Source organism: Malaclemys terrapin, chromosome 2 (assembly GCF_027887155.1).
Source record: "Malaclemys terrapin pileata isolate rMalTer1 chromosome 2, rMalTer1.hap1, whole genome shotgun sequence".
NCBI lineage: Eukaryota > Metazoa > Chordata > Testudines > Emydidae > Malaclemys > Malaclemys terrapin.
In genome coordinates this window covers 205,823,999-205,843,035 of record NC_071506.1, presented here as the reverse complement: position 1 = coordinate 205,843,035, position 19,037 = coordinate 205,823,999, and the positions used below count along the sequence as shown (strand labels likewise).

General features: G+C 43.2%; 1 protein-coding gene and 1 long non-coding RNA gene across 4 annotated transcripts in view; one reads left to right on the top strand and one right to left on the bottom strand.

Moving 5' to 3' along the window:
- ULK4 (unc-51 like kinase 4) overlaps positions 1 to 600 on the bottom strand; it is a 408,326-nt gene extending 407,726 nt beyond the window's left edge. For all 3 annotated transcript variants that reach the window (XM_054019573.1, XM_054019574.1, XM_054019575.1), the window contains exon 1: positions 575 to 600. The gene's annotated coding sequence lies outside the window, so the exon portion shown is untranslated. The remainder of the gene's footprint in view (positions 1 to 574) is intronic.
- Positions 601 to 6,368: 5,768 nt separating this feature from the next.
- Positions 6,369 to 19,037, top strand: part of LOC128832302 (uncharacterized) — a 28,174-nt gene continuing 15,505 nt past the window's right edge. Inside the window, exon 1 of the long non-coding RNA XR_008443957.1 lies at positions 6,369 to 7,429. This is a non-coding gene — a long non-coding RNA (uncharacterized LOC128832302). The remainder of the gene's footprint in view (positions 7,430 to 19,037) is intronic.

Genomic DNA, 19,037 nt, shown 5'->3' with positions numbered 1-19,037 from the left:
GCAACCCCTCAGGGGGTCATGACCCAGTTATGTGGGGGGTAGCGAGGCCCAACCCCTGTGTGGAGCTGCGGGGCTACGAGCCCCAACCCAGGCACGCGACTGTGAGCCCCAACCCCAGGCTGTGAACCCTGACCCCGACCCCTGCGCCAGGCTGAGAGCCCCAACCCCAGTTCATGATGCACACCTTATATGTATTAGTTGATTTTGTACATGGATCTTATGATTAAAATAAATAAACGTTCTATTATTATTATTTACGTATTTTTCTTTTTTTTTTTTTTTTTTTTTTTTTTTTTTTACACAAAGTAACGTCTATGAAATTATATGGAGGGGGGAGGGCACAAAAATAGCTAGTTACGGCTCTGCCAGGAACTATCCTGCTCGGGTCCCCTATGGCGGGCTCGCCGCCCACCGCGGAGACCCTCGGGCGGGGAGGGGGCAGTCAGACCGACCCCTGCTGCCTCCAGCGGTGCGCGCCCCCCTTCTCTGCAGGGACCCGCGCCCAGCGGGCAGCGGCCCGGCTCCGAAGCGCGCCGGGAGAGGGCAGAAGCGGGACAGCACGTGCGGGGGGTACCTGACGCCGGGGAAGGGGAGGCCGCCGCGGGGAAGTAACGAGACGCTGCTGCGCTGCCACCATCAACCGAAATCCTCGAGCCCCGCCCCCACCCAGGGGCCGCTCCACCGCGGCTGGCCGGGGGAGCCGGCCCGGCGGCGCGTGCCCGGGGCTCCGGAACGACAGACGCTACCCCCAGGAATCGCACCGCGGCCAGAACCGGCCCCGGCCCAGGGGAGAGGACGAGTCCGGCAGCGGGAGACCCCGAGCCGCTTGCAGAGTACCCGGCGGCACCCCCTCCACCTCCTGTGGTCTGAGCCAGCCCCGCCCCCGTATCTAAGATACAGCGTCGGACGCCGGAAACAGAACGGAGCAACGATTGGCCACACAAATGCGTACGTATAAAGAGGCGGGGCTTCCAAACGCGCTTGGCCCTGCTGAGCGGTTCCGGCTGATGTTTGCTTGGGCCTGGGCAACTGTCTGCTGGGCGCCAGCTGTTTCCTTCCCAGCACCCCTGGCCCTGCCTGCTCCTGCCCTTGTTCCCCCCTCTCCTGCTGTTGCTGCTGCCAGGGCACTCACGGGCTTGTGTGCTGGCCTGGGGTGCTGAGAGCCATTGAACTAAACGAGGAGTCCTTGTGGCACCTTAGAGACTAACAAATTTATTTGGGCATAAGCTTTCGTGGGCTAGAACCCACTTCATCAGATGCATGGAGTAAAAAAGAAAAGAGCAGGTATAAATACATGAAAGGATGGGGGTTGCTTTACCAAGTGTTAGGTCAGTCTAACAAAATAAATCAATTAACAGCAGGATACCAAGGGAAGAAAAATAACTTTTGAAGTGGTAAGAGAGTGGCCCATTACAGACAGTTCACAAGGTGTGAGTAACAGTAGGGAGAAATTAGTATTGGGGACATTAAGTTTAAGTTTTGTAATGACCCAACCACTCCCACTCTTTATTCAGGTCTAATTTGAATAAACTGTAACCCTGCATATAATAGAAACCTACAGGCACCACCCCCGCAGCTCCCATAGGCCATGGTTCCAGGCCAATGGGAGCTGCAAAGCCAACACTCTGGGTGGAGGCAGCCCGCAGAGCTGCCTGGCCCCACCTCTGCCTAACAGCTGAGTGAGAGGGATGTCGCTGCTTCCGGGGAGCCCCCCAGGTAAGCACTGCCCAGAGCCCAACTCACCCCATCCCACACCCAAACTCTGCTGCCGGGGGGGGCGATGGCATAGTGGCCCAAGAAACTGCCCCAGCAGCAGCTGGTGCACCTAGTGCTGGGGCTGCCTGAGCTTCCCCTGTACTAAGCTCACTGGCTGCTGTAGAAGTCATGGAGCTCACGAATTCCATGACCTCTATGACAAACTTGCAGCCTTACGCGTCATACATATAATTTAACAACTTTTTAATTTTTTACTATTAACTTGTTTGGGAACTAAGGTATTTTCCTCTGAGTTTGGGAGGGTTGTTTATCCATGCTTTAGTGTTCTATGGAGTTTCATGTATGCTTTGCAAGTGGGGTTGATGCAGGAGAAAATGCGAGACTTTCTTATGACTATAAGAGACTGCCTCAAACTTGATTCTTCAGATGGTGTGGTGTTTTGAGAGTCTGTTCTGATATCCGTTTGGTCACTTATTGGCCTGTGTTCCTTCCATGTCTTGCTGATTGAGTCTCAGTTGAGTGTATATTTCACCATCCTCCAAGTCCATGTTTATGTTGTCTTTGTAATGGGTGAATGTATTTGTGGTTTCATTGAAATATATTTCATCCATTGCTACATTATCTGAAGGAGGATTTATCTTTAACTTGCACATTTAACTTGCTTCCAAGAACAGTACATGTTTTCTCCTGAGAAAGTAATCTGATCTTGACAGGGTCTTCTGTTTGTAATTCTAGGAAATATTTAACTTGTTGGTTCACCAGATCTCTGGGATTAAAACCATGAGATTTAATATCTAAATGACACCTTGATCTTTCTGGATCTTCAGTTGGCAAACTACAACGGAGAATTCTACAATTGGTCTTGAATGCTGTTCTTAAAGGAATATTGTGTTCTTTGACTATTTTAAAGAGTCCATAAAAGAAATTGCACTACAATCAAAGAATGAGGAATGTGCGGAAAAAGTCAATATTGGTCTCGGAAAAAGTCAGTGTTGGTCACTGAAAAATACACTAGAGAAGACTGAATATTATTAGCTGGAATATAGGAGTCTGTGTCAGAAGGATGAGTAAGGGAACAAAATATAGAATGAATGAGTGTGGTAAAGAGAGCAAGGAGAAGACCGTGTGAGGCAAGAAGGGAAGAGGGACTGAGAAGCATATTGAAGGACTGGGAGAGAAAGTGGAGAAATAACAGGAAGCCATCTTTTTCACTTTAAATATCTAGTCATCTCAATTTAGTTACCGGAATGAGAGTGACTATGCAAATGAGGTGATGTAATGGTAAGTATGGGAGGGAATATATATACCTGTGTTACACCTCTAAGCACATCCAGCATGAAATAGATGTTTTGTAGGGCTTGTGAGAAAGCCCTATTTCTGTTGCTTCAGGCTTTGACAGGATAATGTGGCTACCGATCAGCCTCTGAGGTGACAATTGGGCCCTCCAGCTGTTATCCTTTTAAATAGTAAAGCTTACCTCCAAACTAAGAATAATACTATTAATATTTGAAAGCATTTTATGTTATTAAACTTTTATATAATAATTAACTGATTAATTCTTACAACACCACTGTGAACTAATAAGTAACTAAGGATTATTATCGCTATTTGATAGATAGAAAAGATGAGGCTCAGTAATCTACTTTGTAGTTGCTATCCTGTCAAATTCATGAGCTTCCTAGTACCTTGCTATGCATCATCCCTACCTCCTTCATTGAACGTGTGCTAGAAAATCTGATTGTTAAAACAAGTGTTAACTAACAGGATATTAGACATGACTTAGTACTCAGGGTAGACAAGAATTGTGGTGTTTAACCTCCAGTCAGCTTTAACTCTAGTTAAAGTCTTGGACTGGCTGTTAAGCATGTTAATTAACATGTGTTCCAACAAAAGGTAAGTTTCCAGTATAAGCAAGGTCCAAGTTAGCCACATATGCAGCTGTGCCGCTCAGTATTCCTTCATTTATAACACTGGTAAAACTAGCTGAAAAGTCATACTGAATGTACTGTGCATGCACAAAGTGTTTTTTTCAAACCCTCAGTATTCAACCAAATCACAATCAGTTTTCACCAGCAGGGTCAAAGGCACTTATCCTCAGTAAAAATGTTATTTTTCTTCCAAATTTCAGCTTCCCACCCCCAATTTCCACATTAGATCTGTGCATAAAAGAGAGTTACATTTATTCATAAGAGAATGGTGAAGGTCTCTTTATTTTTATTACTCTCCTCTTGCCCAAAAACAACTGAAACATTTTTTTTAATTAAACATAAAAATTCATTTTTGGGCAGAGAACAAGCCCAGAACATTTTAGCCTGAAAAATTAATGTTTCAAAAAGCTATGAGTACCTGGAGGCAGAGGATTATAATGGAAATGTGAATGCAATCTTAATTCTACTTAGCGTGTAAGTTATTTAGCTCAAAAATGTATTTTTATTTTGTGTTCGTATAACATCTGCACAATGGGTTCCTGGTCCATGACTGAAGCTCCTACCATTAGCGCTATACAGATTCTTTATTAAACATTATAGCTACCACTCCAGCTGTAACACCTTTCTCTAATTCTTGGGGAAGTTTACATCTAAGCTATAGATGCAGACAAATCAACTCCAAGCTTGAAGTGATTCATAGAATCATATCTTACTTGCATCTGAAGAAGTGAGGTTCTTACCCACGAAAGCTTATGCTCCCAATACTTCTGTTAGTCTTAAAGGTGCCACAGGACCTGCTGTTGCTTTTTACAGATTCAGACTAACATGGCTACCCCTCTGATCATAGAATCATAGAATATCAGGGCTGGAAGGGACCTCAGGAGGTCATCTAGTCCAACCCCCTGCTCAAAGCAGGACCAATCCTGCTGAGTGATACTTTACTTTCCAACTGTCTGGAGGGTAAAGCCTAAACCTAAAGGACTTCATATATTTGGAGAAGGAAGAGAGAACCACAGCAGTGAAAGCATTGTCCTAGGCACGACAGCAGTCACAGGAATACAGTGTTGTTGGGCACTTGAACATCTAGTTGTTTTGCTTGAGCTCTGAAAGTGATGTTTCATCTCTTGAGTTATAAACTGCTCTTTGCTTGTTCCATCTAATTTTAAGAAGTGTACAAACTTGTCAATAAATTAGACTAGGAATAGAGGAACTTTGTATTTGTGTCAACCCATTTATCTCTCAGTGAGAAAATAACTCACTTCTGGAATCCAATTTTTCCGGATTACTCAAGTGCATGGCATGGGAATAACATCATCATGCTTTACCACCACCCAACACACTCCTATAATACTGTAACAAATCTGTGCCTGCCTAGAAACTTCACAGTTGTCACTGTATCAGAGGGGTAGCCATGTTAGTCTGAATCTGTAAAAAGCAACAGAGGGTCCTGTGGCACCTTTGAGACTAACAGAAGTACTGGGAGCATAAGCTTTCGTGGGTAAGAACCTCACTTCTTCAGATGCAAGTTGTCACTGTCACAATGCTGCACACTGGGGTCATTCTAAACTTTATGGCAATAGTGGGACAATACTCAGATCTTTCTTCCTCCTTCCAAAGCACAGGCTCTTAATATTTGGCCTAAAGTATAATAATCTCCATTAGCAGTATAGCACTATGATAAACAACTGAAGTGCTGATCCCTTCCAGCAGAGGATAGTGATACAACTAGCCATTTATTTACAGTACTGTCCAGGGGTGTTAACTGTTTTACATTTGCTACAGTGTTTTAGTATCAGAATTCTGGAATACTGTTTGTACTCTTGGTTTTATTCAGAATTAGACCCCATGGTTCAGTGATCTAAAGATCAAGTTTGTAAAGCCTAGATTATCTGAAACCATGTGACTGCCATCTCACTATCATCTGAGAGCCTTCTGAGAAAAATAAATTTATTTCCTCTATTTGGGTCTTTTGAATGAGAACTTTTAAAACAATCCTGTGTGCTCTGCATGGACATTAGTGATAGGGATTTGCCTTTGCTGTCCTAGGCCAAACGTTTCCTCTCCTCTAGCTGTTATGCTCTGCTGTTTGGCTCTCTCTTTCTACCTCAAATAGCTGTTTTTCAGTGGTGCTAATGCATGCAGGGCCCGGATCCCTCAAGGATTTATGTGCATGCTTAACTGTACCCCTTGCAAGTAATCCTATGTTGTAGTCACCCATGGGACTATTCACAGCATCTAAAGTTAAACATACATGTATGTGAGTCTTTGCAGGATTGGATAGATAGGTCCCAGTGCTGCAGGCTAATCTTTGCAAATGGGATGGAACCTTGCACCACAATGGAGCCCCTCACTCAGACAGATGCAGGAGCTCACCAGCATACATCAGCTTGGAGCATGAGTTGTATTGTACTTCGGGATGACATGTGCGTATAGATATTATTCAGGTCAAGCTAACACAATGTAGCACCTTCAAATCAATTTCTTTCCGCCCCGAATAAACACCTTAAAAGGGCACTATCGGGTTTAAAACAGTTTCAAGAGTATTTTCACCGTAATAAGGTTGATTATTAACACTGAAAGAATTTTTAACGTCCAGTTACTTTTAGTTACGATCACTATTGTGCCTTTTATGAGCGAGGGGCCTTGAACAAACTATTCTATTTCGTTTTGTATTGATAGTAGCCTCCAGGGTCTTACAAACGGACACAACGATGAATGTTTCGGATACAAATGCTCCCTTCGGGATGTTTATTTAAAAACAACAACAACCACCCGCTTTTCACGGAACTATTTTAAACCCCTCTGTCCCGTTAGCCCCGGGCATCGGTAAGCTGTCCTACGGCTTCCCAGCCCCTCGCACTTTGATTCTCTTTTATAGAAGTTAAGAGTGGAGCCAGATTGTCCCGCTGATGCCTCCGCCAGAGCTTGAAGGTCACTTCCTCCGTCCAACGGGTGCGCTCCGCGTGTGCTGTGTATTGGAAGCAGTTGCCTGGATACTCCCCGCACACAGTCCCCACCCCCCGCAGCAGCCGCCGGCGGCAGGGCCTGTGTGAGATGAGGTAATGGGCGGGGGAAGATGAGCGAGCCGGGCAGCGACTGAGGAACAAGCTCGGGGCCCGGCGGAGACTGGAGCGCGATGGTGAGAGAAGCAGCCGGCGCCGCCCGTGCCTTTGGCTGCTGAAGCGCCCCCTCCCGAGCCGCGGGGCCAGGGTGCAGGGACCCGAGCCGCTCAGCGCAGCCGCGCACAGTTGCATTTGGGATCCCGGCCCCAGGACGCTGCAAGCCCCAGGCGGAGGCGAGGATCCCGGTCCATAGTCCCAGCGCGACGGCGTAGCTCAGCACACGGCCGGGAGGGGAGGACAGCGGGCGCCAGCCCATCACATAGCCCGGCCGGAGTAGGGCGTCAGGGTCCCGGATCGCGCTGCGGACACTGCCCGTCAGCAGCAGCAGCCACCCCAGGGGGGCTTCTCCCACGTGCGCTGCGGGCCGGCTGCCTGTATGTTGCCGTGGGCGGGTAATCGCGGGCAGGGAGGTGCTTGCGGTCCCCCCGCTCCAGCGTCCCCCCGCCTTTCCCTGTGTGCAGCCTGAAAGCAGGAGGCGGCTGAAGCACCGTCAGCCGCGGCCAAGGGGAAGCCGAGCGGCCCTTCTCCCCGGCCCCGCCGCCCATGGGCAGCTGCAAGCATCACGCCCGGCGGGGAACCCACAGGCACTAGCAACAGCAGCGCGGCGCAAAGGGAAACCCCTGCAGCTGCCCGCCCAGCAGCGGCTATTGCGCGGGCAATCCGGTGAGTGGCTCTTACTCGTCATTTGCAATCACTGCTGGTGCATTTGGGAGAGGGGTATCACGGGCATACCCACCCCCCGCGCGCTTGGTGAACCCCGTGGAGTTTCCTAGCCGGTTTCGCGCTATTTGGGTGTCTTGTTTTGTTTGCCCTTCACTTCCTCTCCCGGCGGCGGCGGCGGCGCTGGCGGTCCCTCTTGCGCTGCGGTTTGGAGGGGCGCGAACCCACTGATTGCTCCTGTGGCTCCTGGCCTCTTCCTGCCAGGGCTCAGGTGAAGAGGCGCAGCCGGGAGGCTGGATGGCTGTGCAGATGTCCTTCTCAGCGCCTTAGGAAGCGGCAAAGGGGCCTTCTGCATTAGTTCGCAGCCAGCATGGTGTCGCTCTGTTCCTTGAACCGCTACTGTAAATCATATGACACGGGGCCGACCTTCAAGGAGCCCTCTTTTGAAATAGATAGAACAGCGTCTCTGGCTTTCTGTGCTCCTTGGCACCTCCCTTCAGGAAGAACACAGTTTAATTCTATTCTGTGTTTACCTAACCTGAAACACAAGAGTTGCTAGCAAAATTGGGCCTTGTGAATTATTTACAGGCAGGTTGATGTTGCTTCTGTGTTTGTCAGTAAAGAGGATCTGTATTTGTGCAAATACTCCTCCACAATTCGTGAAGCTTTTAAATATTAACCTAAGATCCTTCATTTTTAGGCTGGTGGTAATTACCAAAGTTCATGCACTCTTATACATTTCTCAGTGCTCAGAAGTGTGCCTCTCTTTAAAATGTTAAACCATCTCCAAACATTCTGTCTAGTCAAGTATATTTTTATGGGGTGGGGGAAGAATGTCCTAAAGAAACTGGTACATCTGTTAAAGGGCTGGAACCCTGACTTCTTCCTTCCTCACCATGCACACCTGTTCATGAGTAGGTGGAATTAAGGTCATCATGTAGAACTTGATGTTTCTTTCAGAATCTGTAACCTTACTTTAGCCTGCCTTTCAGAAAACAGCCAGGAAATGTGTTATAACCAGCTCCAGGGTTCATAACCATGTTTCACAACTATGTTTTAAATATGGTTACTTTTGTAATCTACATTAGGTCTCCAGCCCTGTCCATGGTGGAGCTGAACTGTGTTAGCCAGGATTGTGTTTAAATACTGTATGGTTGTTGCTAGCAGTGTTCTTGAACAGTTTCCCTGATTGCCATGGACAGGGATATTTTCCCAACTGCTTGGGTACCATGTTTGCCAAACCATATATTCCCCAGGTACTTTGTAACATGGTTATAATTCAGGTCACAAACCAAAACAGTCCCTGTGTTAGAATCATGCTAGCAATAAGTGTTTAAACAGGGTTGAAGCTATTGCTCTTCTGGTCTCAGTGATTGTCTCTTTGCTAGGAAAACAGATGTATTCGTAACTTGGGGTGAAATCCTAGTGAAGACAAAGCAGATTGAATTCAAGATTAAGTTTCCCTGGTATAGATAGGAGCTAACTTTCCACTGAAGTTTGTTCTTTGTTTTTAAAGTTCCAGTCCTTGTAGTTGCACGGGTATGTTTGACAATGGACTTAGAATCATGGAAACTGCAGTGGATCAAGATTGGACCCATATGGTGTAACCAGGGTTTGACCCTGGTTTAGGAAGCCTTATTTGGCATAGTCCGACATAATAGTGTATCATCCATATTCGCATATCCACACATGTAAACAGATGCATTATTGTTGGCATGTTTGGCATGATTTTCAGATATGCTGATTACCTACCACTCCCATTGAAATCAGCAGGTATTGCAAATTCTTAGCACCTTTGAAAATCAAGCCAGCTTAATCTGGAACCATATGTATTGAAGTAATAGCAGCAAGTGATGATGTATGAGCTTCTTATGCATCTTAACAGGATATTAACCTAGCACCTAAGTATCAGTTAGTGACCCTCCATGTTTGTGGAAATGCAGACAGGAATTGATTGACTAAAAGGAATTTGAACTTTCCACTAGCACATAAGTGTAATTGCTCTTTGACAGTTAAGGAAGCAAAATCAGATTAAGAAACCTGGTCTAATATTCAGCTTATTACTGCTGTCATTCTTAGTTCCTAACTCAGCCTCTGTTCCTTCTGCTGCTTCTTAGTACCTAACTCTCCACTGCTTTCTTACAGGAGTGAGACTCCATGATCAGGCCTGCTGCTCTCCCAGATTATCCCATCCCATCTCCTAGAACTGGAAGGGACCTTGAAAGGTCATTGAAGTCCAGCCCCCTGCCTTCACTAGCAGGACCAAGTACTGATTTTGCCCTAGATCCCTCAGTGGCCCCCTCAAGGATTGAACTCGCAACCCTGGGTTTAGCAAGCCAATGCTCAAACCACTGAGCTATCCCCCCGTGTGATCCTAGCTCTTTCCACATCCTTGGATGTGGCTTCCTTTTGAGTCCTGACACGTTGTGCCCCACTTGCTTGTGGGCTAGAAGAACAAGATTTGAACAAAACAATGAATGTATAATTACATGATAAATGGGCTTAAAAAAAAACAACAACCCTGCACCTGACCTATACTAGCATTTTCACAGGTGGAGCTGCATCAATGTGGGACCAATTGTGGGAAAGTGCTGAAACTTCCCATTGTAGATTGCATGGCAGAGAACAAACCAGATTTTCAAAATAACTCAGCTGCCGTTTAAGCACCTAAATTAAATAGTCAAAATGGGAGCTGCTGGGAGCAGAGTACTCTTGAAAATTTAGTCTTAAGTGCAGCTTAGCAGTGGAATGGATAAATTGATACCTATGTGGCAGCAAAGGTAAGAAGACTTAAAACCAAAACTGCTGTCTTGTTTTTAACAGGCAGCATTAAGGAGCAAGGGAGATTGAGAGGCAGCAGGAAGGGGGGAGGGGAATATTGTTTTTCAACAATCAAGTTCACACTTACACGTACCAATCAGATTTCTACACTAGCATTTTTCAGGAAATCACTCACTGATGGGAGTGCTAATATGTACAGGATATGGGCATTTTTTACCAGTCATCTGGATCTGCACACTGTCTTCTGTCACTGGTGGACGTGCAGTGGTAGGAGATATACCAATATACATTAGTTAAGTATAGACACAGTTGTTTGTGTGCGAGTGTTCATAACTAAATTTCAACAATGGGCATTTTGCCAAGGAAAGCCTGAAAAATCCAGATATTGGTACACTTTTGGAATTTCAAATCTTGAAAAAATACCTTGGCTGTTTCATTTACCATAAATTGGTGCTTCCTTTGATACTAGTCTGATTACCTAAAAATATGGGGCCAAATTCTCCACAGGTATAACTCAGGTGATTTCCATGGAGTTACATCACTGAAGAATTTGGCCTAGTGTTTTGCCTGTTTTCATGGGAATTCCTTACCAGTGTATGAAGGAATATGTAAGTGTGATATCCTACTTCTATGATTTCTCATATGAAACTAAAAACATAACAGGACTTTTAACATGTTGACCATGGTAGTAGTGTACACTATTCAAAAAGATTATAACTCAGTGAATTTTGGAAAGCAAATTTCCATTCTTCCTCTGTGGAAGGTTTACCTACACCACAAAGATCCAGATGAAAGAATGAATGCACTTAAACTGACCAAATATGTTGGTAACTCCTCCCAGTGAAATAGAGAATAACACAGATGCTGTAGTAGATGGATTTTTGCTTGTGTGTGGCCTATCAGTTCTTGAAAGGAATAGATTCCGTTAGAAACTGCAGATTAAATAGGGCTTCATAGAGATCATAAAAATATAACATGAAAAAGATACGGTATTTCAGCCAAAAGCAATGTTCACTCACAATGTACTAAACTTCTTAATAGTGGAAATCTAAAATTTTTTTGCAACCTAAAATACTTATGTCTTGAAGGTACAATTATGGGCCCCAATCCTGCAGTTGGAGCCTCATTGGCAGACCCCTTACTTCACTGGAGCTCTGCGCTGTCATGAATGTCCACCTGAATCCAATTGCAGGTTCAGGGCTGGAGAGCAAAATACAATCTCAAGAATGAACCTCTGGTTAATTTATACTTTTTAAAATAATATTTAGAATCTAATGCAAAGCCAGTTTGCTTAGTACTTAGCTTGATACAGAGTTCTTTAGGCAAGGTAATAGTTACATCACTATTGTAAAAATCCTAGTAGCTTTTTTTTTTTTTTTCTGGTGCTACAGGAACGAACATATTTTACACCTAGCTAGATTCTGTGGCCCTTTAAGAATGTAGAATGTGTATACTATAGTTAGCATCATGTAACCTATATTTGTAGATCTGTGCTCAGGCCACATAGTTCTTTCTTAAGGTGCAGTTATGGGATAGGTTCACATTTGTAAACTGATCAAGGGGTATAAGAAAATTTGCATTGCATATATTAATTCATGAGCCACATCATAAAAATTTTTTCTAAGAATTAACACCCAACTCCTTGACTGAAATTGGCCTCACTGTATTTGATCTCTTATTTGTTCATTGTAATGGACCCTATTGATTACAGTGCAAAAAGTCATGTTATATAGTGAGCCTGCTTATGTCTGTTCAGTTAAGAAGCTTATTGATAGCACAAAGAGATTAGCTGAGAGATAATTCTTAGGTTCAATTATGTTGACAGATTTGTCTCAGTTTAAATCAGTTGGTAACTATACTGGAGGTGATTGTCTTTGTCTTGTCTTACCAACCTTCTTGGGCAGAGCAGTTTTCTAACTGCATAGCATTTTGAGACGTTGTAAACTTCAAACAATTCTGTGAGTCACTTAGGCCTTGTCTACACTGCCACTTTACAGCGCTGCGACTTTCTCGCTCAGGGGTGTGAAAAACACCCCCCTGAGTGCTGCAAGTTGCAGCCCTGTAAAGTGGCAGTGTAGACAGTGCACCAGTGCTGAGAGTTATTCCCCTCGTGGAGGTGGTTTTTTAGCACTCTAATGTTGCTAGTAAAGACATGCCGTTAGTAATATCCCAAGGAAACATGAATATCTCTTTCTGGTGGATAAAATATACAGGAGGCTGGAAGTTTCCATTTCCTTTTAGAAAGCTCTTCATTTAAAGTCACATTAAGGAGAATGAGAGAGGACGAAGCAGCAGGAGTTGCTAGAGAGAGCTCCTGTCCCTTTAGATTAAGGTTCATTGTAACCCTAAACAAGACCCCATAGCTCTATGCACTGCACAAACACAAAACAAAAATTGAGCCCCCTCCCCAAAATGTTTTGGCAGCATATTATATAAGAGTAAATCTGCTCTCTGGACCACTTGAGGCTAAGAGCACTGTGAGCAACATACTCCTTTGCTGTGTGTTGGGGAGAACACATATTGCTCTCTAGCCATGTATCTTCTGAAGCATTGATAAACTGTGGAGAGAGCCACATCCAGTCCTCCATGTCTTGATATAAGGTTTCTGTACTCATGGGCCTTTGAGGAAGGATCAAGTAAAGGTCTTGGAAACCATTTCTCCAAAGAGTAGCGAGAGACTGTAAATAAAGGGGAGTAGGGGAAAAATGCAGAGAAATAAAGGGGAAAGAGAAATACATGAAATCTAAGGGGTGGGAGAAGAGAAACATAAAGGAACTAGAAAAAAGACATGATTTGTTTGTTTGTTTTTTAAAGCAACGGTACTTTTTGCTACTTTCAGCAAACAAATTAATAACTTAGAATCCCCACCAGCTCTCCACATAGGACACTCGTTAGGAGGAAAGATCTATTCAACAAAAAATAACATGAAATTGAATCCCTGTGATTCAAACAAGTAAATGAAACCTGAGACGCTATTTATGAATAGTATCAGGGGGTAGCCGTGTTAGTCTGTATCTACAAAAACAACAAGGAGTCTGGTGGCACCTTAAAGACTAACAGATTTATCTGGGCATAAGCTTTTGTGGGTAAAAACCTCACTTCTTCAGATGCATAGAGTGAAAGTTACAGATGCAGGCATTATAGGAGTAGGCACTTCTCTACAGAGGAAAAAGGACAGTAAGCTAAGTGCCTACTTCTATAATGCCTGCATCTGTAACTTTCACTCTATGCATCTGAAGAAGTGACGTTTTTACCCACGAAAGCTTATGCCCAAATAAATCTGTTAGTCTTTAAGGTGCCACCAGACTCCTTGTTGTATTTATGAATAGTATAACTTATACTGAAAATGATTTAATACAAATTGAAGATGTAAAGTAAGCTAAAAAAGCTCTTTGTTTCTTGCTTCATTAGAAATAAAAGGAAAGCATCTACCAAATGGAAAAATTCATAATTGGTAGGGGAAGAAATGATCTCCATGCTATTGTGTGTGTGTGTGTGTGTGTGTGTGTGTGTGTGTGTGTGTGTATATTGAGGAGTGGCACTGATATTTGTTGTTTTGAGAGGCTAGAGTGGTTAACATAGGTCAGGGCCGGTGAGTGCCCTTTCTGACTTTTAGCAGGGTGTTTATTTGAATGTGCAATGTAAATACCATAAAACAACTTTTAATAAAATGTTAGACTTGAGATTTTAATCTTATGAAAGTCAGGAAACGGTGGCCCCACAGCAACCATAACATGGTCTCCTTGGGAGTATTATGCTGCAGTTATGGTTAGAAAATTGATTTTTTTAAAATGATATCCCCATACTCAACATCTGCTCCTTGTGGGAATTGAGAGCTTTCTAATTACTTTACTAGCAAAAGTAGCAAAAAAGTTATTTTACTCAGTACTTACAGAATCTGTGCTTTTATTAGCTGTGTTGATGCATAGCCCAGAAAAAGCACAGACATTTTCAAATCCCAGATTATAATTTCAAGACTGGGAGGTGGAACCACCTTCTCCCCCTTTACTTGTAAGCTGAGCGCATTTGACCTGGAATCATTGATACATACAAACCTGAGAACTTCATGATGCCATTTTTACAGAGCTGCTGCTGTGTGTAGTTCCTTTTTAAGTATTAAAATTAACACCATATGCTACAATACAAAGTACAACACATATGCAAAATATGCAATTCAGATTTGTGTAAACATATCACCCTGATGTTCTGCTCACCACACTGGAATTCTGACAATTCAGGAGCCTTTGGCTGATTTTATGATGTCCTAAATAGGATGGGTCTTGGATCACTTATCTCTGTGTAACTATGACCAATCACAGCAGCTCCTCAGGATCTTTGGAACTGTTGATGAAGAGTGGGACTCATGGGAATGGGATGACACAGTTTTCTCAGAGTGCAGGCCATTTCTGTAGAACTCCCTTTGCACAGCAGCGATCACAAATCTCACCTCTTTCAGAAAGAAGTGGGAGACTTAGCTATTTGCATTAACCTTTCCACAGTAATGTGCACTTCTGGGAATTAGCAACTAGCCTAAGAAATGCGGGTTGTTTTTTTGTTTTGTTTGTTTGTTTGTTTTTTTAATTTTAATTCACCAAATCAATCTTATGAGGAAGAGGAATTAAAATCTAAGTACCAATGACTATTCTGTGGGGCCTTGTTCATGCAAATGAACCTTCATGTTCTCAGGAACCTGCCTGTACAGAGGTCATGGCAGGGTAAGGGCTCATCTGGCTATAGTTTGTATTTTGTAATCTTGTCAGGTTCGTGATACTGTTTTGACAAGCATGGTGTAAAATGATGTCTCCATACTCAACCGCTGCTACTTGTGGGAATTGAGAGCTTTCTAGATAGGTTTAATTATGGTTGCTGTGAGACCATATAACTATCAAATATAAAGCAGTTTGAAGTCTACTTTAAATGCAACATTTGATTATCTAAAATGTTCATAACCCTGGGTTACTTTCCTTATCTCAAGACTTTTACTCTAATGGCTGCTACAGAAGCATTCTAGCTCTATCATTCTGAGGACAGAATAAAGCTCAGATACTGAAATCATCTATCTGAATGGTAGTTCGTTCTCATCAAAGTTGCCTTAGCCATAAGCCTTTCTGTCTCCCACGATTGGCATGCTTTCTGTTTAAGACCAGACAGAGAGAGTGGAGCAACTCAGCTCTAAGTAATTGCCATTTGTGCAGTATTAGAACAATGTAGCCCCCTCAACAGCAGCATGGATGAAATTAGTGCAACGCCCATGCCTCCTCTTACTATCGGGAGATTTGATGTTGCATATTTAATAATAAACATTTATGTTCTAGCAGCCAAAGGCCCCAACTGGAGTTGGAGTCCCATTGTGTTTAAGCACTGAATGAGCAGAGAAGAGAGACAATTCCTGCCATGAAGGGTCTATTGTTTGCAGTGGTGGTGGGTGGGTCTCAGGATATTAGAGAGGCAAGGTGGGTTTGGTAATATCTTTGACTGGACCAACTTCTGTTGGTGAAAGAGACAAGATTTCCAGTTACATAGAGCTCTTCTTCAGTGCTGGGAAAGGTACTGTCAGCAAATGTCTATGCTGTAATTAAAAGCCCATGTGAGCTGACTCAGGCTTGTGGGACTTAGGGTAAGGGCCTGTTTAACTGCGCCTTGAATGTTTGGGGTTGACCCGGAACCTGGGCTCTAGGACCCTGCAAAGTGGGAGGGTCCCAGAGCATGGGCTGCAGCCTGAGTCTGAACTTCTACACCACAGTTAAATAGCCCTTTAGCCCAAGTCATCTGCATGGGCCAGCCGCAGGTGTTTAATTACAGTGTAGACATACAAGATGTGATAGATTGTTTAGCATAAGTAGTTAATACACATTCTAAGGGGACCATTCAAGGTGGCCCATTAGCACTCTTTTAATCATAGGACAAAAAAGGGGAGTTAGTGGGTTACAGATTGTTGTAATAAGCCATAAATCCATGGTATTAAGACCACGATTTTTAGTGTCTAGCAAAGATATGAATTTAAGCTCCCAGTCTCATCTTTTGAAGGTGTTCTGCAGGTTTCCTTTGAGGACAAGGACTGAGAGGTCATATATGTAATGATTGTTTTGTGAAAAGTGTTCTTCCATAGGTGATGTGGTGTTTTTTGTTTTGTATCATTTTTCTGTGTGTTCATTTGACAATGTAGTGATTGTCTGGTCTCACCCACAGAGTTGTTACTGCGGCATTTAGTGCCCTGGATGAGGTTCACCATGTGTTGAGATAGGCATGTGTAGGACCCATGGATTTTGAAAGGTGTTGTGGGTGGTATTGATCAGGGATCTTCCACATGTTTTCCAAGATGCTGTGACCTTTAAGAAAAGAAACTGATATGAGACTTATGGCATTAATAAATAAATAAATAACTCAAAACTACCTAACAGGGCATTTCTTATCCCTGTTTTTATGGTAATCTCCAGAGATGGGTGAGGTGGCAGAAGAGACTAAATTACATAAATTTCTTTAATCCAGAGGTAGGCAACCTATGGCATGCGTGCCGAAGGCAGCACGCGAGCTGACTGTCAGTGGCACTCACGCTGCCCGGGTCCTGGCCACCGGTCGGGGGGTGAGGGGGGTCTGCATTTTAATTTAATTTTAAATGAACCTTCTTAAACATTTTAAAAAAACCTTATTTACTTTACATACAACAATAGTTTAGTAATATGTTATAGACTTATAGAAAGAGACCTTCTAAAAATGTTAAAATGTATTACTGGCACGCAAAAGCTTAAATCAGGGTGAATAAATTAAGACTCGGCACACCACTTCTGAAACTTTGCCGACCCCTGCTTTAATCTGTAAGGGAGAAATTTCCTAACTTTTTTAAATAAAATGTTCATATCTGCCTGTTAAACTGATCCTACTTAGACAATTTCCCCTCCTTCCCCCTCCCCTGGAACAAGCAGTATTGTGGGTTGAAACCAGCATCTCTGAGAAGTTTATTCACAGATTTCATGATAGAGAATGGATATAAATTGAAGTTGACAACTGGTGGAGCTGTTATTGATGTAAGGGATGGCTGTGATACAGTGTGGCATATCAAGTTCTAACAAAACTATCAGAAATGGTCCCTTGATACAGTCCAAACTGTTAGATTGCTGGTTACTAACTTTACAGCTGTTAGACTTTGCAGCATGTTCAGAAAGTTATATTTTCTCCTTGGCACTTGGGGAGGTGGTTATTGAGGGCAGATGTAAATGCAAACTTGCACTGAAATAATAAAGGGGCGAATTAAAACTGGTTAGTCTTTTCAGTGCAATTCTGTGTTAAACACTCTTACTTCAGAACAAAAGTAGCTAAGGCCAATAACAAACTGAGTAACTAAAACACATTAGTTGCTTCTGTTTCAAAATAAGAATGTCCACACACAGTTAAAAAGGTTGTAATTTATACTTGTTTCAGTGCAAATCTTTATGATGAAAAGCCCTGAAATGCCTGCTGTGAAGGGGGGAGGGGTTAGTTTTGTTTTGCTGGCGTTTAAGAGCTAATTCAACAGTCCGCTGTGTGATAGTCAAACAAAATGACTGTGGGATTTTAACTCATGTGAAGATGCTCAGAACTTGGGATGGAGCCTTATACAATGTTTTAAATCTAAAATGTACTTCAGAATGAACCATTAACTAGATATATAAATTTAAGATGATGTTAAACACCATTCTTAAGTGATATCCTGGTTACACAGAAACAAGTCAGACCGTGTATATGACGTGTTATCTCTCTTTTTCCCATAACACTCTGGAACTCCTGACACTTTGAGCTTGTCTCTAAGTGGTGACCTCTGGATTCTAACAATTTCTTATGGAGATGCAGGGTAATCTCAGCCTGACAAAATGTCAGCAGTTACTTTCACTTTCACAGTATTTGACAATTTGACCTTCAGGTTAAGGGATCTCCTCTGTCAGGAGCTCTGTTCAAAGTATATTGGTTTTATTTTGTCCAGAGTTCTCATATTTGATTAACTTTTAGAAAAGGCCAGCAAGAAGTGGGAACATGAAACGACCTAATCTTCTAGGCTTGCATATAACTGTTAGGGTGATGATGATGATGCTCTACAGACTACTGCTGTTGCAATCTACTACAGAATATTGCGCCTTTCGAGCCAGTTGGCCCACAGCAATGTTTTGGGAAATATGAGTGAATGTGAGAGTGCAAATAATTGCACAGTGTTAGATCCACCTAAGTAGTGTGACTTGCTTTTACTTTCCAGAGCTGACCCATCTCAAAACCATTATGTATTGGTAGTACTATTAATGTGCTGGCAACTTTCACCAACCATTCCAACTTAACCAGGATGCTTCTGAACATATAGAACGCCCCTTTAAATCTTGGTGGTGGGACTTCAGAATCACCGTATGTGGGCTTGAACTTGCTTTTTAGCAATTTTAATCAAGGTAGAATGGCACCTTGGAAAGGAAAGAGGCTATGGGTAGCAATAACATCACTGGCCAAATATCATATGTGTTCTAGCACTTGTTCCTTATTGGTCTGGTCTCTACTGAGCCATTTCCACTCCAGCCATGCACTCATTCCTGCTTATATTAGTGATCAGCTGGTACGAGAACGAATGCTGAGACTGTGTGTCTGAATAGGCAGTCTGAGTATGGTAGAGAATTGCCTGATTACGAAGTTCAGCGGTCCCTTGGCCCCCTTACCTGAGGAAGGCTGAGAGGCTGCTTTGTGGCTGCAAAATTTAGTGCTCTGATAACTTTTATATTACAGATAGTCAACTAAATATCTACCTAATACCAAAATGTAACCACAGAAAACCTGGAAATGAGTACAGTCCTGTTCTTTATAAACAAACCAACCAACC